The following is a 24765-nucleotide window of genomic DNA, read 5'->3' on the forward strand; positions in this document are numbered from 1 at the left end:
TATCAAACTGTTACTAAGAGGAGAACTTCAAAGCGACTAGTTATCAATAAATATTTCCATATCCTGCCCTGAGAAGAACCAAGAAGCAAGTAAGAAGCGGAGAAAAAGCAGGAAGAACAGAAGTTGAAGATTTGCAAGATTGAGACCACGAAAGAAGATGGGTGAAGAATAGACGACATACCTTCCCAAATCCCTATCGTATTGCAAACTAGTCGTTTGCGAAGTATTACAACGAAAAACGACCGCTTTCGGCGACACATAACGATGACTTTCACGCATACAAAACCAGTAAACCACGAGATTCTGCACTCACAGCTCCATTCCAAGATGGGACCTCCACAACAGCAACACACACTTACAAAGCCTACAAGGAACGACGAACGAAGCTGTACATCAAATACTTGCCCACATCCATCTCGCTCAAGTCCATCACCTTCGTGCAAAAAAAAAAAAAAAAAAAAAAAAAAAAAAAAAAAAAAAAAACATTCACCAACCTCATGCTTAAACATTCGTAAGATTGTGTGATTTTGTGAATGTGTGAAATCAATTATGTGATACAGGAACCATGAAAAAGAAACGTGTGAAATACTAAATAAGTTAAGCACACCAGACAGCTAATAAACTACAAAATAACAGTCATTGACTATGGACTTAAGTAAAAAAAATAGACTATCGATAAGAATAAGTCATTAGTTCTGAAATGGACAGTATATAAAGAACAAAAGTAAGGCATAATAAACACTAAAACTATATGCCACTTATTTTCTCCTCATGATAATTAAAGAATAACTATATTTTACTTATTTTCTCATTATAAAAACAAAGAATAAAAAATTATCTTGTTGGATGTTTTCCCTTTTTTTAACATTTGTACCATTTGTTAGGACAATATCTCAATACTTGTGTATGTAAATTACTTTGTCAAAGCAATTCTTGGAAATAATTCTTATTTGTTAGAGTAACAATGTTGAAATGAGAGTGTTGAAACAAAAACATTTTACTTGTACATGATAATTAGAAAATGTGTTAGGAAAAGAATTTACTTAATTACTACATTTATAAAAAAAATATATTTCTCAGAAAATCGATGTGAAAGACTCCTCACTTTCGATAACAACCTTCTTAAAAAACAAATATCACACTTAAATAAAGAAAAAAATATTAAAAATTAATAATAGCATAAAAATATTCTTATCTTGACATTTTTGAGAATAATGTGGAAGAATATAAAAATATAAATTAGTAATACAAACTAGCATAGAACCAGAATAATGAGGCTGAACAGTAGGCAACAAAATTTAGATAAAGGAATAATATTTCACTGACTTAGACAACGATTCAATCATTGCCTAACTTCAGTGCAAAAATTAATTTCGAATGGTGGTGATATGTAAGGTGTCAGGCAAATCCAACACCTTCCATGAAAACCCTGACATGATAAGCAAATCTAGTAGTATGTCACATTGCTCCGAATAAATCGTGACATTAAATTAACCAAAGTAATACGAGTAACGAGTGAGCAAATGGAATACCACAGACTAACACAAGAATGCCTAAATGCATGTCATACCTTCCCACCGTGAGACAGACTCAGTTCCGAGGGGAGAAACGAGAACAGAAGCCGAGAGCAGAACCGTGTTAAGCTGGAATGCCCTACGATAAGGGATGGACACCCTAGTCGCCAGCTAACCACTAGGACCACCCCAGCCACAAGTTTTAGCATGAGACTTTTTCGCGTCTCTGTTATGTGAAGACCACCCCCCAGCCCATGTTAAAAGATAGAGCCCTCCAGAAGAACAGTATAGATCTTACGATAACACTAAAAGGACCACACGAGCTGCAAGTTTTAGCGTGAGACTTTTTCGCATCTCTGTTACGTTGCAAACTTTAAAAACATTGTCCCACCACGAAAAGTATAACGTTTCTCATTGGATAGACAGAATTTTTGTAGGCGGAGCTTAAGGTCAACACTGAGACCCTGATTTGTCAGATGAAAATACAGCCATATAGTTTTTTTTAAACCAACTTCGGTAAATTGTAGTAAGGAGACGTTAGGGGAGAGTTGCTTCCGAGACGGCGAGGTGAGCGGAGCTGTGCTGTCCGCCGCCCCCTGATGAACACTGACAAGGTAATGAACGCACGCGATGCCACATAACTGTGCATAAAGCTTCACTCAGAACTGCAGAAGTCTCATCTCTTACACCCGTTTTTGCGTAATACTAGTGTCGATCGTCAATTAAAGCTCATGGTGTTCACATTTGCCACTTGAAGTAAAAATCTGAAACGCGATGATTTTTCTGTTATATAGTTATTGAGGAGCCACATCAGCCACTGTAATTTACGACAAGTTAGATAAGTAATTAAAGATAATTGAGGGTCACTGTAGACCATTCTGATAGTTTGCTCTTTTGTGAAACTTAATTAAAACCTAGATTATAGATGTGATATGGCATAGGTCATCCTTCAATCCATTGTAGAACTTGGAAACCCATTCGTTCACATTTTTGTTGAACGAAGTTGGTTTTTACCATCCTGTATTAAAACATTTCCTTTTATCAATAGTGCAATTAATAAACGATGTTTTGTGAGTAGAATAAAATTTCCAATGGTAAACTTAACTGCTTTTTCGACGTTATTTTACCAGCTAACTAAAAATAGGAAAGCCTTAAACCCCTTCCACTAAATTTAGTTAGTATTAAGATTCTTTACCAGGGAGTGCAGTGGATCTGACGCTGAAATCATTAACTATTTGGTTATATCATCGAGGGTCTCACTGAACTCTTCTGAATTGTACATGTCATGTGTGGTCTGGCGCCTCCTTACCATCAACAGGTCCCAGGTTCAAACTAGTCAATTCCCTAAAAAACTCGCTCAGAGCGTCGTTGCGCGAAAGTGGTATGGAGACACGATATAGAACAAACAGTCGCAGACACCACGCAGAATGTTAGAATATGCGTCAAAAATAGAATCCAGATTTGAAAAATTATTAGTAAATAAATAGGCACAGACTGGCTAAGTATCACCCGTAACATATGGCGCTGGTGTCACTCTGTGAATGAAAACTGGTCATAACAGTAACGTGTTGATAACTGAAGGATAATTATAAATAATACAAATGAGAGGCATTAGTCGTTAATCACAAAACGCAGTTGTGCCTATAAAGTGCTGTGCATTTGCGTATAATCGCTGAATCGTACCATTAATGTTACTGACATTACTCTTGATGATATGGCGTAAACTGCGAGGGAATAAATGACAGCGACATTACAGTAAAAGAGGAAAACTAAATTTCGTTGTGTTTATATCAGTACTATTATTACGATGAGCAAAGTACAGTCAACACTCGCTTAACGAGCACCTTCTTTAGATAGTGATTCGCGTAACGAGCAATACACAACGCAATTTTGTGGAAGGTTGAAATGTTTAACGGATAATGTTTCGCAAAACTAGTCCGTTCTCTTTCTCTTTTTTTGTAGTTTTCGGAAACCATTTCAAAAATCACCTACCGACCTAACATGAATGGACCTCTTCAGCTGCTATATTGGGGCTATAGTTCACTTGCTCTTCTATGACTTTCCATTTGGTTCAATATAAGCTCCGACAAACAGAAATGCCGCCGACAATGTAGTATTCAGCAGTGCTGTTAGCGACATTCCTCGCGCTGAAATTTCCTCCTGCTCTTCTGCTCCAGCCACCTTGACGATATTGCAAATTCTCTGTGACGATATTGTTGACTCTCCTAACTTCGAAAACTAATGTAAATTCATGGCCTTCAAATGTCTGTTGACCAGTTCCATTTTTCTTTCGTCGTCGTTAACAAAAATGAACTCAGTAAAACTGCCCAGTAACCAACATGTAGAGAAATGTTTTATTTAACTAGCTGTCGTCTAAGTTTAGCACTTATTTTGAAGAATAGGCTGAAACAGATGAAATAGTATGAACAGTAGTTTACATTATATTACTATTTTATATATTGTTTTATATTTTTATAGGAATGCAATGCATTAACTTACTCCAGTAGAATTCCTAGACAAAGATATATTTCGCATAATGAGTGTTTCGCATTGCTGGTAAAACTCAGAAGCGAATTATACTAGTTAAGCGAGGTCCCACGGTACAGTCAATTTGTAAACAGCTGAATATCTTTTCGAAATTCTACAAACTACTTACTGGAACTTGTGTATTTACTTATTGACCAGTTCCAGAAATATGTTTTCAGGACTTGTGTCTATTCATCATTAACACATTCTATTTATTGCAAAACATCTACTTTCCACTCGTGCAGAATTAATGTTAAATTAGGAATTATATAATTTCATTAAGAATTAAATTTCACTTTCCTTAGGCCTTTGTTTTTGTATTACTGAAGCCCTAGTATTCAGACATAGAATGAATCAGCTGATTCTGTATCAACAAGGAAGCATTTTTGACACAGATTTGTACTGCATAAACCAATAGGAATCGTACTTATAACATTATTGATGACCATATACCAGGAATCCTTTACTTCACTTGATAAGACAGCTGTGGCGAGATTTTTCCAGACTATCTTCCAGTTCTTGTCAGGGCATCTCCGTTTCATACTCTGCATCATCATCTCAACGATCGAATGGTTGTTTGCATCTGACTGGTTTCTCCGCTTGACTGAAGTAAATGAGTACCATGTAAAATTTTAGGACTGAACTGTGCTACATTTCTTGGTGGATATAGGGTCTTTGGTTCTGTCACTTTCAGCAGGCCTACAGTGACTGTGTCCGGATACTCGTAGTTTCCAATGCACTCTAAGGTTCTCTTTAATTAAAAGGCTGTTTCTTGCGAATATTTATAATACCTGAAAATCCTTCACCCACCCTTAGTGTTAAACCACTGGATGCGTCGCGGAATTTGTGCCCTCGCCATATCTAACCAGATACTTCAGTTGTTATTGACTTTATTATTCCCTTTGTGGAGTGGCAAGCATTGTCCAAAATATACTACTTTTGCCAGAATAATAACATTAAAAAGCTGAACCTTCTGCAATACGTTGAAGTCTCTGCATCTGTTTTTTCTTGTTACGGATATACGACGGTAATATTACGTAACACTGCCTTCCAGTTTATGGCTTTCGTTGTGAGTGGACACTTACGGATGACGATTCCTAGGGTTCTGTGCTGCTCCGCTTCTTTTAGCCAGTCTAAATTCATCTTTGCCAAACTTATAAGGTTTAACAAGAACTTCTGATCTCGCTGGCCGTTACTGCTCAGGCCTTACTGTACTGGTTCAGTGCAGTCTTCAATAAACTGCTCCTGACTGTCGCTCCTAAGTCGTCAGTATAGGCATTGGTAAAGTTTTAGTACCCATAACAGAGACGTCTTCCAAGTCAGTGTATAACGTTTTTAACAAAAGGTCTAACGCTATCACAAATAGTCACACCGATAGTAGGCTTCCTTGAATGTGGATCTGTTTTGTGCATTGGCCATTAGTGAATATTTTCGTCGTCATCTCTCTCACCACGTTTCCCATTACTTGCAAGAATCTGAAAAACTCAATTTAAACCTTATTTGGATAAGATATTTATGACTCACACGGCCAAACGTTTTTGACGAATTGATAAATACGAGACCTTCTTTGAAGTACATCGTAGAAAAAAGTGACGATATTACCCGTATAATCGCTTACGGTTGCAACAATGCTGGGACCCGGTAGGAAGGTTTAGACTCTACTTATGTGCGCTTCAACACTGTCGTTACACGTGATTTGATGGCGCAGACTATCAACTTGTTGTCGTTTTCAGCAGGTAAAGTGGGTGCTTTTTATTGATGTCTTTGGTGCCTTTTCCTTCGTGAGTAAGGGTTGTGAGCCTTTTTTTAAACTCTTCGGGAATTGGCTCGCCATTTAATACTTCGTTTACAGTAGCTGTGTACTTATCACCAATACGTACTAGAAGATTCTATAAAATCCGACAAGTAAACCATACGGATCAGGTGTTTTCATCGAAGCTGTACCAACTACTATTTCCAACACAGCCTCAGCTTCGAAGCGTGTCACGAAATCCGCGTTTTCTTCTAGTACGACGCTCTCGTTTACCATTTGAAACATTTCTTCTGCAGATTGCATACCGGAAGCAGTTGCACTGTACAGTTAGGAATAGAGCTGGTGCACCCACTGTTTATGTCGTTTTGCTCTTCCAGCAACATACTGCTTCCAAATATCATTCTGTTGGTTTAGGATTTTTCCATTCCGTGCTAGCCTCAGCAGGTGGTACAACTAGGCACTCTGTTCTATAAGTGTTGTTCTGGATTTCGACCATAGACCTCCGAGCGATTTTAGTTTTAAAGCTATCTATTTCGCTTTGATGTTTTTGATTTCCAAGTAGGATGCAGTGCAGACCGAAAGTTGATTGCAGAGGTCCATGAGACACATATAGAACATGCTGTCGATTTTTTTTGTTAATTGGGCCCTCTCTTTCCCACACTTAATCACTGCAGACCCTAATTTCTTCTTTATACACTAATTCCACCAGGTGATATCGGATTTGCACCTGGGACAAGCTCTGAGACAAGCTCCCCAAGTAATTTGTATTCATTCTTCTAACTCGTTGTTTGTCCAGTATATAACAATACAGTTTCCAGTGACCACGCCGCCAGTACGTTTTGTACTTGATTAGTTTAATACAACAATTGCTGCACAATGGTCTGTAAAACAAACAGAGATTACTTCAATACAAGAAACAGTTCGTTCCAGATTGAGTTTTTTCTATACTCTGTCCAGATGGCTTGCTGACACATTGGTAGGAAATATAAACTTGACAGTAGATGGACATACTGTTTCCCAAACATCAGTCATTAGCAGTGTTGTAACGTTGCTTAAAAACTCTTCATTGGAATACATTGAATGAATGCCTGAACTTGGAATGCACACAAAATTGGAGTTATCGTGTAGCATGTTGTAACTGCAAGTGGTGTGCTTACTTATTGTTCGTAAAAACTGTATACGAACTAATTGGGCAATGCAACTCCCAATACGAATAAAGAAATACAGTCACTGCAAATACATTCAGCCCCTTAGGCACTGAATCCTCTGGCCCTTTTCAAAATTGGTAACTTTGGTCCCTGTGCACTTGACTGATAAATAAAGTTGTCTCACCTCTAAAGCAGCAACGGTGGATCACGATATATTCTGGTCTCTCATGAAGAAGAACGAAACATACTAGCTACGGGTTCAGCGGTGTGCAATGCTGGGCGTTTTACTTTGTAATGTACATGAAATTCCTTTGGCTGATAAATGAAAACGTTTAAGAAAAATTTATTGCCTTTGAAAAACATATGACCTGGAAAAGAAGGTGGTGTTGCTTTAGGTGAATTACTAACACTGACCTTTTCAGTAGTGAAATTGTATTCGAAATTAAGTTTGGCTTTCCAAAGCATCTGACAACTGAAATTATACTATTCAGAAAAATTACATCCTTTTTACTAATTGAGTCACATACCATGAGATTTATACAGCAAGTATTATCTAACTTCACTACAAAAGCATAAAGACAAGTCATCAAATTACATATACCTGTGTTAACAAGTCTTACAAACATTACAAAAGGGAAATATCTAACTAGCCTATACATCAAATCCGTTTACGTACATTCTGGGGTTACTCAACAATTGCCGATTATCAGCCAACTCGTCTACACTAACACGCTGTCAAAACGAAATCATAAATATTTAACATCTTTACCTTGCTTGCGTGAAGAATTCTGCCTCCACGTTTATGTTTACAATAATACATGTGCCTTACTCGTAATTCGAACATTATAACCTAACACTTGGTGGCTTCTCAGAGCACACCACATAGAAAACCGTCTACTCCATCCTCTTACGCTAATAGACAGCTATCCATTGCTGTGTGCCAAGCGCTCTCTTACTCCAGTACTACTGTCCCAGATCAGAAGCAGTATCTTTGGCTCTACGGTCGTGCACAGTTGGCGATCTACTTTACTGTGACCCACCAGAGACATACATCGTTTATAATATAATAGTTTCATTTTAGTTTACATTAATATCATTACGATATTCGGGCGCCACATATGGCTGTACCCGAGGAGACTCGTTTCACAATCCTCCAGCGGGGTTCAACAAATTTGGCACATATTTGGAAGTACCTTGCACAGAAAATGTGTCGTAAATTTATCTCATTACTGATAAGTAAAACCGTGAGTCGTCGTGTGACGAGGGCATCCCGTAGGAGCCGGCCGGAGTGTCCGAGCGGTTAAAGGCGCTACAGTCTGGAACCGCACGACCGCTACGGTCGCAGGTTCGAATCCTGCCTCGGGCATGGATGTGTGTGATGTCCTTAGGTTAGTTAGGTTTAAGTAGTTCTAAGTTCTAGGGGACTTATGACCACAGCAGTTGAGTCCCATAGTGCTCAGAGCCATTTTTGAACCATCCCGTAGGGTAGACCGTTCGCTGGGTTTAAGTCTTTCGATTTGGCTCCACTTCGGCGACTTGCACGTCGATGGGGATGAAATGATGATCAGAACAACACAACAACTACTCCCTGAGCGGAGAAAATCTCCGAACCAGCCGGGAATCGAACCCCGCGCTGACCACTCAGCTACTGGAGGCGGACAAAGCCTTGGGTAGTATGGAAGCATTACAGTGCAGTCTTGAGGACCGTTATCAAGTAGCATGTCATGAATGTGCAAAAAAATCTACCTGTATAGCATCATTAAACTTGAAAGAATTGAGAGTGCTAAGGTTCACTAGTATTAATCATAATCTGGGTATAATATGAGTAAACTGTCTCGTAAACAAGGCTCCTGAGAAGTAAATCACATAAAGTAAAATTGGTACATTCCTAATCATCAAGATATTGATGTGGGATTGGGCAAGAGAAATGAAGAGAGATGGCTGATGCCTATGACTGCATCATAGATTCCATTCCTTTTTTTGTAGTTGTTTTACAGGTTCAACAACTGAATAGTGACCAATGTGAATTGCATTCAGTGTGCGAAGACATCTGAACTCATTATTTTCCTCAGTCATGTGCAGAGATACCATAGGTACTCGGCAACAAATTACCAGCAACCATTGTTGGTGATTATCATAATATCATTACTACTCTTCATAGTGGAGATTCCTCTGAGATCCTAAAGAAGTATAGTCATTTATGCTGAAGTATAAATACCATTAATAAATTGCTCCAATACCATGAACAGAGGTAGGAGACTAGGTAGTGGAAGGTATGAAAAGGCAGAAAAGGTAAGGCCGTGGAACATAAGCGTTTCTACCAATGTCAGCATAGAGTAACCTACATGACCAGAAAAAGTTCAGAGTTCTAATGAAATTACAGACTGGATGACACAACAATGCTTCACATCAGAGTGAATCGGCAAAACTCCAAGAGAACGATGAATAAGACAAATCAACGTGTGGCATCAGCCTGTCAAATACACATAGAATAACCTAACCCGACAGAGAACATCGCTGGATCATAATATTACACTGTGGCTCTCAGTGGCCTTGTATAAGCAATATCATAACTTAATACCTTAAGGGAGCCTAACAGTATAATGAGGAATTGAATGGTCCAAGTGGACTTGGAGTCATCAAATCTTAATATCTAGAACAACTGAATAGAAAATATAAGTCAGAGGCGTATAGTGGCCTTCATACATTCTTAATAGCTATAAAATGATTGATCCTCCAAGTAGCCTACTAAATGAAATAAAAGCTAATCTTAGAGGCTAAAAATATGACAGAAATCATCTTTCTGGCTCAAAGTGTCCTTCGATTACACTGTATGAGCATCAAAACTTAGAAATTATCATAAAATATCATTTAATGCCACCCAGCGGCCTACACGTAGTGCCTGATGAGAATATGTAACTCGATATGACATTAACAAGAACAAAGTGCATAAATAGTAATATTATAAAGAAGTGTTCTCTGTATGGCCTGTATAAGTAAATGTAGACAAATACCATCAAAAAATCAAAGTACTGTACTGTATGAGTAAGGGCATTATGTTTACAGGTTGTACAGCACCCTCAGGGGTTCATAAATTTCAATCTATTAAATGACCTATGTCTCTAATAATGCGCTTATCCACAGGGAAGGATATGTGAGAGATTGATAAGGCAGCGCTCTGTATCTGTAAAGAAATTGATCAACAGGAAATCTTAATTCACCTTCAGTTAAGAGCTGCTATGGCCAAAGCAACGAAAAATTATGATTATAGTATATGCGAGCATACAACAGGAGTACTCAATGCAATATAGCTTACTGACTAGGTAAATATAACATATCATACAAAATCATTAGATAAATATACATAAATAGGGAGAATTGCAGAAATAATGGAACCTGGAAATGTGATTAGTAACCTGAAAGAAAGCAATCATACATGCTAACATAAGGAGGCAGTATCATATGCAACCTTGTAACAAGTGGTGAAAAAGTTTTGTTAGGTGCGAAGCTTCTGCGACAGTCTCCTTCAAACACCTCCAATCATGTAGCACAAGGCAAGGCAGATTTTCCTTCAAATGTCTCAGCATACACATTAATATCATACAATATCATTATAGAAGAATCATCAATATATCAATTAATACTCAATACTGGAGTTCACCCCAGGTTGTGTACACTCAATAAACATCTACATTCCTTCGTTATTCCAAAAGTTTGATGCAGCTCATGGCATGAACACTGATTAAATCTTCCAACAATACCAATATACTTAACACAAAATGCAGAAAATAAAAAAAAATCCTTAATCCTAAACCTTTATCTGCAATCTGTCTAATTTACCTAGCACATTAAAAGGAAAGTGGTTCTAAAAGCCTGCCAGAAAACATTGTGAGAAGTGTCAGTTGTGTTCAATATTCCATATAAGTTGCTTATGTCATGCTTTCTATGTAATGCATCTCCTGCACACCTCCATGGGTGACACATTTTACACTTTTATGTGCTTCTATTTATGAGCATAATGCCTCGTTTGGATGCAGTGCAACATTGGTACATTGGTTCTGCACAATATACGAAATGATTGTGATTATGCAACGGACCAAAGTTACATGGTACATTCATTTCTGAAATCTACGTTGGTGAAAGCAACTAAACTAGTGACATCATCAAGTGCAAGACACATACACTCCTGGAAATGGAAAAAAGAACACATTGACACCGGTGTGTCAGACCCACCATACTTGCTCCGGACACTGCGAGAGGGCTGTACAAGCAATGATCAGACGCACGGCACAGCGGACACACCAGGAACCGCGGTGTTGGCCGTCGAATGGCGCTAGCTGCGCAGCATTTGTGCACCGCCGCCGTCAGTGTCAGCCAGTTTGCCGTGGCATACGGAGCTCCATCGCAGTCTTTAACACTGGTAGCATGCCGCGACAGCGTGGACGTGAACCGTATGTGCAGTTGACGGACTTTGAGCGAGGGCGTATAGTGGGCATGCGGGAGGCCGGGTGGACGTACCGCCGAATTGCTCAACACGTGGGGCGTGAGGTCTCCACAGTACATCGATGTTGTCGCCAGTGGTCGGCGGAAGGTGCACGTGCCCGTCGACCTGGGACCGGACCGCAGCGACGCACGGATGCACGCCAAGACCGTAGGATCCTATGCAGTGCCGTAGGGGACCGCACCGCCACTTCCCAGCAAATTAGGGACACTGTTGCTGCTGGGGTATCGGCGAGGACCATTCGCAACCGTCTCCATGAAGCTGGGCTACGGTCCCGCACACCGTTAGGCCGTCTTCCGCTCACGCCCCAACATCGTGCAGCCCGCCTCCAGTGGTGTCGCGACAGGCGTGAATGGAGGGACGAATGGAGACGTGTCGTCTTCAGCGATGAGAGTCGCTTCTGCCTTGGTGCCAATGATGGTCGTATGCGTGTTTGGCGCCGTGCAGGTGAGCGCCACAATCAGGACTGCATACGACCGAGGCACACAGGGCCAACACCCGGCATCATGGTGTGGGGAGCGATCTCCTACACTGGCCGTACACCACTGGTGATCGTCGAGGGGACACTGAATAGTGCACGGTACATCCAAACCGTCATCGAACCCATCGTTCTACCATTCCTAGACCGGCAAGGGAACTTGCTGTTCCAACAGGAGAATGCACGTCCGCATGTATCCCGTGCCACCCAACGTGCTCTAGAAGGTGTAAGTCAACTACCCTGGCCAGCAAGATCTCCGGATCTGTCCCCCATTGAGCATGTTTGGGACTGGATGAAGCGTCGTCTCACGCGGTCTGCACGTCCAGCACGAACGCTGGTCCAACGGAGGCGCCAGTTGGAAATGGCATGGCAAACCGTTCCACAGGACTACATCCAGCATCTCTACGATCGTCTCCATGGGAGAATAGCAGCCTGCATTGCTGCGAAAGGTGGATATACACTGTACTAGTGCCGACATTGTGCATGCTCTGTTGCCTGTGTCTATGTGCCTGTGGTTCTGTCAGTGTGATCATGTGATGTATCTGACCCCAGGAATGTGTCAATAAAGTTTCCCCTTCCTGGGACAATGAATTCACGGTGTTCTTATTTCAATTTCCAGGAGTGTATAACAAAACATAGTACAAGACTGGGCATAATTGAAACATGGAAACGTCATAAAATACAAAGAGTGACTAACGTAACTAAGAATGTGATAATAATTCATCAGAAAATAGCATAGATTTCAGTAGTAAATAGTATCTTGCGTAGGGTGAACAATCATGGCAAAGAGAAGTAGCATAGCATCATAACAAAATAGCGCATTACATAGTATCAATAAAGACAAAATAGCATCAGAAATATATATATATATATATATATATATATATATATATATATATATATATATATATATAGAGAGAGAGAGAGAGAGAGAGAGAGAGAGGCCATAAACAAAAGGACACATATTTTTATTATGAAAATAAAAGTTTGAGTTACAGTTTGCAGCGGTCAGCCACCCAAGTGATGTGATCCGATGGACACATGTCAAAATAAATGGTGTCTTTTTCAGTTGCTTCCATGCACTTGCGTATGAAAACAGAAAATGTGCAAGGCCTAAACTCAGATAAGAGTACCGACCTGCAAGATTCTCCCTACCGGGCACGTCGATACCTAATAAAATGCCATGTATAAACATGGGAAATGTGTCAACTAAAAGGGTCAGGTGTGTTTTATAGGTACGTGGACTCACATGTAGAACCGAGATAGGCATAAGTTGAGATTTACTGGTAATGTAAATAACGACTTCTGTGAGACAAATGTTAAGTATCATATCTCCTGAAAAGTACCAAAATATTTTATACACCAGGCTGAAAGGCGCTAAATAAATAGTTGTGGTATGTGATCATGAAAATTATATCCAGCTATGTGAAATGAAATAAAACATAAGTTGCTGAAATAAAACATAAGATGCTGATGTGATGATTACCTCGCGATTTTATTGTCCGTAAAGTTTCAGTAAGAATCACATTGCGATGGGGAAGATGACGTATTTGAAAAGGTCCAGAATACAAAAGTTCAAATAAACTGCAACGAAGATTTCCCCTATTGGATAGGTAGCGAGTAGGTACCAACACTTTTTGTCCTATGCGAAATTCCTGGAGGTTAATCACCTGTTTTTGTTGACTACTGTGGTGCTGTATTTATATTGTTCAGTACGATACCTACAATTTCATCGTGACGTAATCTTCTTGTAGTAGAAAAAAAGAATAATTCCACGAGTTTTGTTGGTTAAATCTATATTTATCAACACAAGACATGGTGAAAGCATGGTGGAGTCGTTTGGTATGTAATTTAAGAAGTCCTGAAAATCTAAAATGTGCTTGTGTCAATTAATATGTTTTTCTGTGACAGTAGATACGAAAAAGTTTTCCAGTCTCGTTCATGATGTACTCGGATAGGTTGTAAGAAGCATGGTATCTGCAGATAACAAAGGGTGTAATGTTTATAGCTTGCAGTGGGCATCTCAATATTGCTGATCGAAATTGCGCTGCATTGTCGGAGATTACCTTCTGAACATGTCCAACAGGAGGCAAAATATGTTTAGTAAAACATTTAGAAACAGTTATACCAGTGGCTCTTCGCGACAGAGTGAAATACGGAAATTTTGTAGTTAGTTCTATAGCATCGAATATATAAGAGAAAATTCTTGGAATGGATCCAAATAGATCAATAGCTGATAATATTCTTCTCGGGTATGCAGCCTTCGTAGCCAGATCAATAGCTGCCATATGACTTAATTTCATACGTATAGCGGGGTACAGAGGGGCAACATGAGATACTGTAGAAAATTTAGCTTACTGGCAAACTTTGCAAGTCGCCAAGACTCATCGAACACGCTTTTCAGTATTTGTAAAATAACAGTTCTCTCCTAGTATTAAAAACCAGTGTCTAACACCATAATGAGCGTAACTCAAGCGTGTATACCAGATTAATTTATTAACAAGTCCTTCAGGTGTGCAGAGACTCCAATTGTCGCTGTCAGGACGAGTGCCGTGAAACGGAATATTACTTGAACGGTGTAGTAAGTTCTGATTGTTGTCTAGCTTGCGTCACACCACAGATATTTGATCTCCATAGAGGCGTCGTCTTTGCTCTGCCCTCAGGCAATGTCTTTTAGTTATGCTGAAACTAAATTTTTAAAAGCTATTAGTTTAATGTAAAGAAGTCTGACAATGTTTTGACAGAAACTATTGGCGATTTCTCGCTGGTTACCGCGCAGAGAGCAGGAAAGAGCATCTGCTACAGTATTCCGGGTTTGTAGGATGTATACAATAGTAAAATCAAATTCCTACATATAAAGTTTCCAACGACTCTGACTGTCGTGTATGATTTTCGCTGATACAAGAAACTAAATAGCTCTGTGATCTAAGCAAACTGTTGTGTTTCTGCCGTAGAGAAAGTGACGAAACCTAGTGAAAGTGCAAACAACACATAATGTTTCGAGTTCGGTGATAGAATAATTTCTTTCAGCCGATGTGAGGATGCGACTGGCAAAGGCGATATTTTTCTTAACAGTTGTACCTTTTTCCTCAATTTCCTGAAATACATGAACACAAAGAGCTGTCTTGGAGCTGTCTGTAGTAATCGAATTTGTCGGGTGGGGAAGTGATAAAAGTGGAGCGTTAAGAGCATTTTTTTTAGATTGAGAAACTCGGACTGTGCTTGGTCATCCCCGACCAGATAATATTTTTACCAGTAAGATGACACAACCTAGGGATATCTAGTGCTCAGTGGCGTATGAAACGCCGAAAAAAGTTGATCAAACCGAGGAAGCTGCGAAGTAGTTTTTTTGGTGGACGGAATTGTAATTTCACGGATGGCTTGTAGTTTGTCGGGATCGGGCACAATGCCGTCTGCCGAAATTACGTGACCTAGAAATTTAATGGAATCCTTGCCAAAATTAGATTTACTGAGGTTCACGGTGACAGCTTCGGTAAGAAAAGTTAACAGTGTTATGTTCCGACCAAGAAGGTACTGCAAATACAATTTCTTCAATATATGTGGTGATTCTGTCTTTTAATTGACTTGGAAGAATAGTATTCATGACGTGGATGAATGCAGCAGAGCGAATGGCCAGACCAGAAGGCAGTCTACAAAATTGATAGGAGTAACCGAAACATAGGAAGATAGTGTATTTTCTGCAGTTGGGATGCAGTTGAATTTGCCAGAAGCCAATTTTAGGTCCAAATAAGAATAGAACGATGTTCTATGAAATTTTTGCGATAGCTCCTCCAGAGTCTATGGACGATCGGTTTCCGTAATGATGATTTCGTTGATCTGACCTGAATCCAACACAAGACGAAGAGAGCCATCTTTCTTGTTAACAATGTGAAGAGGATTAGTGTATCGACTAACGACTAGTTCAATGATACCGTGGTCAAACATAGCCTGAGATTCTTGCTTGACTTGATCTCTGTAGATGAACGGAATGGAATAACGTTTCGCGTTAAATGTGTTATGCAGTTTTACTTGGAATTCGTAAACAAAACTGGAATTAGTTCCTGGTACAGTGTTGAATAATTCAGAGTGCCGTAAAAGAATATCCTTCAACGGCCGGCGCTCATCGTCGGTCGAAGCTTTACGTTGTTGTTGATCGTCTGTTCAACATCACAGTCAAATTCATAAGAGATATTGTTACTATGGAAATACGTATCAGTAAAAATTGTTGAATGCCAATTAGTACTCTTCGATGCTGAAATGACATCTACTTTGTTTATGTCCTTATCGATTAAGTATTCTGAAAAGTGACAGCAAGTCGTTGTGTAACAGATTTCAATGCAAGCAATGAGTTCTTGAAGTTAATAAGAGCTTCTTGTTCGACAAGGGCATCCATGCTAAGGTTGACATCGGCTGTTAAGAGGGGAACGATCCAGAAAGTAGCAAGAAATATGTGATCATCGAGTATACAAGATAGGTGGGTTTACAGTTTCACATCTACTCCCTTGCTGGATACTGCGCGTCGAACTTTCGCTGCACCAAGAGGAAAAGTAGGACAGGTTTTGTCGGCATTACATTTTTGAAATGCTGTTCCATTTATCATTGTTACAGGTGAAGCAGAGTCGATATCCGCAGAAAATAAATACAAGCCAATTTTAATTTCAAATATGGAATGAAAAATATTTTTGGAGTCAGGTGTCTCTCGTAATAGTGCGTCCTAATGTCGTCGAAAGCTACGACGTTTTCCTGATGAACAGCAGAATGGCATTGTACATTGTCGGTAGTTTCTAGTCATGCATTACTAGTGGGCTGTTTGGTGGCGGAAGATTGCTGAGATAGCTCAGTTATTTGTACGGTACGGTTGTTTTGGTCTGCAGAATGTTGCAGTGGATGGAAACGAACATTACGTTCCTTTAGAATGAAGTGAGAGTGCTGATGCTGATTGTGATGAAAGTAGCTGTGGCTGAAGTCACGCTTCAGTTGTTAGTTATTCCCTTTACGTTTGTGGTGAAAATTACTTCGCTGTTGATCGTTTCGTTGTGACTGTGACCACTAGCATTTATGGGAGAAATTATTCCCTTGCGGTTACGTAAAATAATTAGACTGGTCTGTACTGGCAAATATGGGCGGCGGCACATTGAAGCTTGTAGACCGTATTGTTGTTGAATATTTCCGGGCTGCGGCTGTGGCAAGAATTGCGGATGTAATCTGTGACTGTTGGTGTCGAAATTCTGATTTTGTTGCTGCTGATGAATATACTGGTTATCTGAATATTGTCTCTTATTAAAATGTCCATGGAAATCGTTATCGGAACCAAGTCTTTTATTTCTCTTGTTATGCTTGCTGTAACCTAATGAGTTGTTACCTTGATTGCTGTCATTAAAGTTCTTATTAGCAACTGAGTAGTCCGATTGCTGAATTTCTAATAATTGCAATAAGCCCCTGAATGCTGAAATAGGCTCATTTCCTTTTGCTGTTCAGTGAGAGGGGAAACTCGTAATGAGCGCGGAAGCTTTGTTATGCATAACTGTATGAATTCAGATTTGCTATAGAGTCCGGTCAGGTACTGATTTTGTTGAACTATATTCAAATAACTGGGTGACAGTGAGAAAACTTGAGTGTTCAAAATTGGGTAGACTGATTAGCAAGTCTTTAATGTATCGCTGAGTCGTTTCCGACCAATACGCAAATAGAAATGCATTTTGGAACTCTTCAACTGAGTGCACTGTCTTGCTATGTGCCTCACATGCATGGAAGGTTCTCCCTCTAAAAAGCCACACATAAATTCGAGCTCATGCGTCACTGACCAGTTTTGTGGCAGCGTAAATGAAAATTGGTGCACCCAATCAAGGGGACACAGGTCTGTGCGTTTATTTGTAAACACCTAGAATGTCTTTACAGATAGGAAATGTTTGTAGTCGAATCATGCGTGTTAGAGATTTTGGGAAGGTTCGACGGCGTGAAAAAACAGATTGTGTGATGACTGGTTGCCATCAATGTCACGCACTCTTTGTGGTCTACTCATATTATTGGGAGGCTGAAATGTATATGACTGCTGCTGTTGCATTTTAGGCATGTCATGTTACTTTGAAACTGATTACATAGAGAAAAACTTCTGATATTGGGTACTTCCTGATGTAAACTATTAACCGTCCTAAGTAGCGAATTGTTATGTGTACCAAGCTGGTTTAATGTTTGCTGCATGGGCTGTTGCTCCTGAGAATCAATAAATGGAGTGGGAGCTGTATAGTCTGATTTACTTTCAGTGTGGTTTTGAAGTGTTTTTAACCTTGCTGATACTTCATCACATCTTTCTGTGAGCAAAATAATGCATGTGTAACTGACTGAATCTATAGCGTTGCCTTGCTTCTGTTGTTTGCGTGTAGTTTTGTTCATCTTTTTCAAATCTGCTGTAATTTGTCAGGGCCCTCCACCAGATCTATTTCTTCTAGACGGGAGCTTAACGACTCAATGTCATCTGTGCAGTTTTCTTGAGCTTTTTGGATTCGTGTGTCAATGGTGCTTTTGAATTCAATTACATCTCTCTGTATTTGATTCTGTGATAGTTTTATTGTGTTAACCTGATCTTGTGGAGTGGTAGCTTTTTCATAATAACAATAATATGTCCGTAATAAGCAGTAGAAATCATAAGTTGCAAATTGGAAATACAAGAATATTGTTGTCTGCTAATCAAAATAATCGCTCGCCACAAAGGTGGAAAATAAGTATCACCAATAGCCATGCGTATTTGTTAACCTTACGGGGGGCACACTAACAGCTGCTTCCGCGAAATCTAAGCGATCCAGGACGGTGTACAGTACTCGTGAGTTTACTTTCTATTAGTACTGAAAATATACATTTAGTAACAGCCTGTCTCGGATGCCATCCGAGGCAGCGTGCATTCCGGCGTTTGACTGACGCGGATCGCACAGCGGCTGGGTGCGAAGAGAAGCCTAGTCTAGCCTCTCGGACCGTATTTATGTATGTGGCGCAGTGGATGGCCAAGGGAACGCCTGCTGTCATCCTCCCTATGCTCACGGTACAACCGTCTCAACAGCTACATTCTCTGACAGATAATATAACACTTTTGTGTATTAATTTAGAATCTTGGTAATTTTTGTATGCATGTAAAGTTGGTTAAAATCACAGAAAATGTTTTAGCTCGCCTGCATCTAAACTTTGCCTTCTAGAATTTTCAGAACGGAACTGACAGTAGAACCTGACCTCTGAATTATAGCTTTAAGAGACATTGTATTTATTATTACTTACATTTAGGCCTTGAAAAGTGTTATAGCTATATTATTTAATAAGTTTCCTCACGTGCTGTAACCAAAACTTTCTGTCATTAATACAACAGATACTTAATTTACTACAGATAAGGACGTTTTAGTTCAAACTTTAGTTTTCTGCAAGTTACTCGAAAACGATTAGAGGTAGCTCAGTGGGGACACATAATTAATGTTTCCATATTGAACTTAAGCTTCATAAAAATTTTCATATTTCTAAGTCTAATATTTAGCGCCTTTAATTTTTTATAAAAACGCAGATTTTCACAGAAATATGAATTTAAACACACTGAGACTTGTACCAGTTAATTTTGACATGCATCTGGATATTATGACCAATATTTGGGTTCCTTGCTTTATTATTTGGGGCAACTTATTTGTTTGTTAAAACGATTTATTACGGAAAAATTTTGACCTAATCATTCTGAGATTTGACAGTTTACAAGTTAATATACAAAAGCACATGCTAACAAAGTTTGCAAAAGCAAGTTTAACCTTTAATTCAATTCTTAAATTATGGTACTACATTTGTGTGCTACGCACAGACGCGTTGTGGTGAGGTGGTGCTACTGATGAACTGCGGTAAGTCGTGGCACACTCGCTCGCCTATGATTCTCTCCAGTGACACAGTGCTTGTTTCACCACACTCTGTAACGGAATTTATGCTAGCTCCAACACGGGTTGTAAGACACGTGAGTACCTGATGCTCTGCTTCCAGTCTTTGTACTGAAATTGAAAGTAAAAACTGTTTATTCTCCTCTGTGTCTTTGCAGACAATGTCTTTCTATCGCGCTTCTCAGGTCTCAGTGTGAACTTTAACCGAGTGATTTGTTGATCTAATCTTCCCTTTAGTGATTTGGTTTGATCTGTAAGCTTTTCATACGTTTCACTACATTGATATCTTAAAGCAGTAATGTCATCTCTCAAAAGTTTGGTGCTGTCTGCCCATTGCCTAGCTGTGGCTTCAATTTTGTCGGATAGACGTTTTTCACTGGCCTGAACATCTATGTCTCTTTATTTAAAAGAGATATCAGTCGTTTCTGTGTAAGATTTCAGCTCGTCACGTATGCTGGAAAACTGTTCATTGAACTGAGAAAACCGTTTATTTTACTGAGTAGTGATGTCATCTTGTTTTTCTTTTGTATTCTGGAAAATTGTTCATATTTTTTATTAAACCGTTGATTGAAATCAGCAATAGTGACGATTGTTCATTAGTCTTGTTATTCTGTTCAGTCATCATTTGCATGAGATTTCGAAGCATTGCTTCAATGTTCTTTTGATCAGACCCGTTCGGTGTCACCAGCGTTGTGCTTTGTGATGTGGAGACATCATCTACAACCATGGACGTCTCGTTTGTTACATTATCTGCACAACTACCACTAATGGAACTTGACAGATTTTTACAAACAGACTGAGTACTTTGCACTACTGTGTCCTCGGACACACTATTGGCCTTCTCATTGACTGAAGAAGAATTGGGAAGTTCATTAACCTGATTCGGTAAAAGATACTGTCCTGACACTTGCGCATTAGCAGTATCTACCTCAGCGTTGTCCGCTATGCCGGGATCAAAAGTCTGAGCAGATGGTAAACTAGGTGACATCACTTTATCAGTAAACTGTACACAATTTTTGGAAACGAAACTCACCTTTTTGTGATGCTTTGCAATTAACTGTTGCACCGCAGAGTGGTTATCATCATTCTCAAAGTTGATGTCAATAATAATCAGAGAAAAGTTCATTTCGGTGTCTTTAACTGTCAGGGTAAACTCCGGAACCTTAACACTTCAGCGCGGCATCAAAAATCACATACAGAATACTAGCCAAAGACAAAAATTATCAACAATTAAATCAATGAAAGACCAGAAGGAACATAAGAATTCCGAAGAACTGTGAAAAAATTTTATTTCAGCTAGTAAATTGCATTGCGTGAAAAAATGTAACTGTTAATATCTTTACTGGGTGGTTGATAGAACAGAAAATCTATGTCAAACTATTTTAATTTCACGAAGCAAACGACTGGCAGAGTTGTCACAAGACTAACATTCTTTAAAAAATTCTTCTTTCGCATACATTGAATGAATGCCTGAACTGGGAGTACATACAAAACTGGAGCTATCGTGTAGCGTTTTGTAACTTCAATTGGTGTGCTTAATCTGTGTGTTTGTTAGCAAAGATTGTATACGAACTGATTGCGAATTGCAACTCCCAATGACAATAAAGAAATACAGTCACTGCAAAATATATTCAGCCCCTTAGGCACTGAATCATATGGCCATGTTCGAAACTGTTAACTTTGGCCCTGTGGACATAACAAATAAATAAAATTGTCTCACCTCTAAAGCAGCAACGGTTGATGACGATAGATTATGGTCTCACATGAAGAAAAACATAATATACTGGGTACGGGCTCAGTGGCGTGCAATGCTGGGCGTATAACCATCAAATGTACGTGAAATTGTTTGGGTGATAAATGAAAACGTTTAAGAAAAATTCAATGTCTTTGAAAATCACGAGACCTGGACAGGAAGGCGGTCCTGATACCAGTGAATTAGTAACACTGACCTTTTCAGTAGTGAAAGTGTATTCCATGCTAAGTTTGGATTTCCAAAGAAACTGACAATTGAAATTACTTTATTCAGAATAATTGGATCCTATTTGCTAACTGAGTCACAAACAATGAGATTCATAGAGCAAGTATTATCTAACCTCACTAAAAAAAAGCATAAAGACAAATCATCAAAGTACGTGTACCTGTGTTAACAAGTGTTACAAACATTACATAAGGGAAATATCTAACTATCCTATCCATCAAATCTGTTTACTTACATTCTGGGGTTACTCAATAATTGCCACTTATAAGCCAACTCATCTACACTAACGCGCTGGAAAAACAGATGTCATAAATATTTAATATCTTCAACTTGCTTCCATATTTATGTGTACAACAATATATGTACTCGTAATTCCTACTTTATAATGTAACACTTGGTGGCTTCACAGAACGCACCACAAAAAACTGAACTGTCTACGTCATCCTCTTACGCTCAAGACAGTTACCCACTTCTGTGCTCCAAGCGCTATCTTACTCCAACACTAGTACCCCAGACCAGAAGCAGTCAGCGATGAACCTTATAGAACCCATCAGAGACAAGTACACATTTCCAATTACTACCTATTATTATGTTTTCGATATCATCATTCAGGAGGTACAGAATCTCTTGTTTAGAAAACACAGTCCTTTACAGTTTAGAATTATTACCAGACGGAACATAAATATTAATATAAGTGAAGTTATTTGTCTCTCTCTCTGACTCTAAATATTTTACATTTACGATTGGTATGCCCTCTCTAACTAAAAAAGCTCTCCTACATGAATTTTTGCTCGGCAAATTTAAGATCGCTTGATAGCGGACAGTCGTCAGATGATAGTTGAAGTGATCGCTATAGCAAAAATCTACTAATACCAGAGTTGCTGGCCCCTGCTTTGATCACAACCGAGGTCGAATCTTCCTACACGTCGGTCAGGGGTCTGAAGACAGCGTAGTAAAACGCTGAAACTGTCAGTTATATAAAATAAGTTTGGAACCGAGACGGCTAAAGGTGTTACATTAGACGTCCTGTATCAAACAGCCGAGCCCCGCAACCAACTCTAAAAAGATGGACACACACAATCTTGACTTTTAGTTCGTCGTCCGCTTTTCTGGGACCACACTCGCACTTGTATCTGCAGCAGAAGCATTGTCACTGAATATGCTCTTAGTGTGTTTGATAACTTTGTTCTTCCGATAGTCACCTGCACTCGAACACAGTTCCCCCTCATTTCTTTGCATTTACGATAGTTTCTCCATCCTCTTAGGTACCAAATTGTCTGCCTTAGGATGAGCTATGCGTTTTTTCTTCTTGTGTTTTAATGGCGATTCGGAATCGTCATACAATACAGAGTCAGTTTCCACACTTGGGGCTGATTCCCTGCGAGGTTTCTGTAATTTTAGGTCACTGGAATTGACAGTGAGGCAAAGGCACTATCCGAAATTGTCGATGTAGGTGCATCCAGTAAGGGAACATCGTGGGCTTCCGACAATGGGAACTGATTTTCAAGTTGTACTACACAAGGGATGGGTGTCGCATCTGAAAGAGGTCTCTGTGTCTGCCTGCACCTGCATGGCTACTCTGAAAATCACACCAAAGTGCCTGCCAGAGACTTCATCGAACTACCTGCACAATAATTCTTTGTTATTCCAACCTCAAACATCCAGCGGAAAAAAACGAACACCTATATCTTTAAGTAGAGCTCTGATTTCCCTTATTTTATTATAATGATCGCTTCTCCTTATGTAGGTCGGCTTAAACAACATATTTTCGCGTTCGGGGGAGCAAGCTGATGATCGTAATTTCGTGTGGAGGACCCACTGCAGCGAAGAACCCCTTTGTTTTAATGACATCCTCCCCAAATCCTGTATCAGGTCCTATCACTCTCTCCCCTGTACCTCGATAAAAATGTTCTGCTCTTCTTTGAACTTTTTCGGTGTGCCCCATTAATTGCATCGGATAAGGATCCACACTGCGCATCAGTACTCCAAAAGAGCGGACAATGTTACTGTAGGTCGTCTAGTAGACCTGTTGCATTTTGTAAGAGTTCTGCCAATAAAAATCAGTCTTTGGTTCGTCTTCTCCACAAAATGTTCTACGTGTTCTTTGGAATTTAAGTTTTTCGTAATTGCTATTCCTAGGTATTTAGTTGAATTTACTGCCTTTAGATTTTACTGATTTATCGTGTAACCGAACTTTAACGGATTTCTTTTAGCACTCGTGTGGATGACGTTACACTTTTCGTTATTTTGGGACAGTTGTCCACTTTCGCACCACACAGATATTCTCTCTAAACCGTACTGCATATGGTTTTCACCTTCTCATGTCTTTACTAGACGATAAACTGTAGCGTTATTTGTAAACAACCTGAGACGGCTGCTCAGATAGTCTCTTGAATCGTTTATATACATAAGGAACAGCTGAGGCCCTGTAACACTCTCTTGATGAACGATAGAAATCACTTGTGTTTTCCTCGATGACTTTCCGTCAATTACCACGAACCGTGACCTTCCTGACAGGAAATGGCGAATCCAGTAGCATAAGGTACACGATTTTCCGTAAGCACGCAATTTGATTACAAGCTGCTTGTAAGGTACGGTGGCAAAAGCCTTCTGCACTTCTAGAAATACGGAATCAGTTTCAAACTCAACGCTTCCTTTGAGTAAAGAGCTATTTGTGTTTAATTCCGTGTTGTCAATAGACCATTCTCTTCGAGATAAGTGATTGTGTTCGAATACAATACAAGTTCCAAAATCATGCTGCAAATCGACGTTAATGATATGGGCCTGTAATTTGGTGGATTACTCCTGCTGCCTCTCTTGAATATTGGTGTAACCTGTGCAACTTTCCAGTCTTTGGGTACGGATCCTTCGTCGAGCGAGCAGTTCGCACATGTGGATCTATTTCATCAGCGTACGCTGACGGAACCTAATTCGTGTACAATTTGGACCGGATGTCTTGATTTTATTAA

Source organism: Schistocerca nitens, chromosome 8, assembly GCF_023898315.1.
Source record: "Schistocerca nitens isolate TAMUIC-IGC-003100 chromosome 8, iqSchNite1.1, whole genome shotgun sequence".
Taxonomy (NCBI): domain Eukaryota; kingdom Metazoa; phylum Arthropoda; class Insecta; order Orthoptera; family Acrididae; genus Schistocerca; species Schistocerca nitens.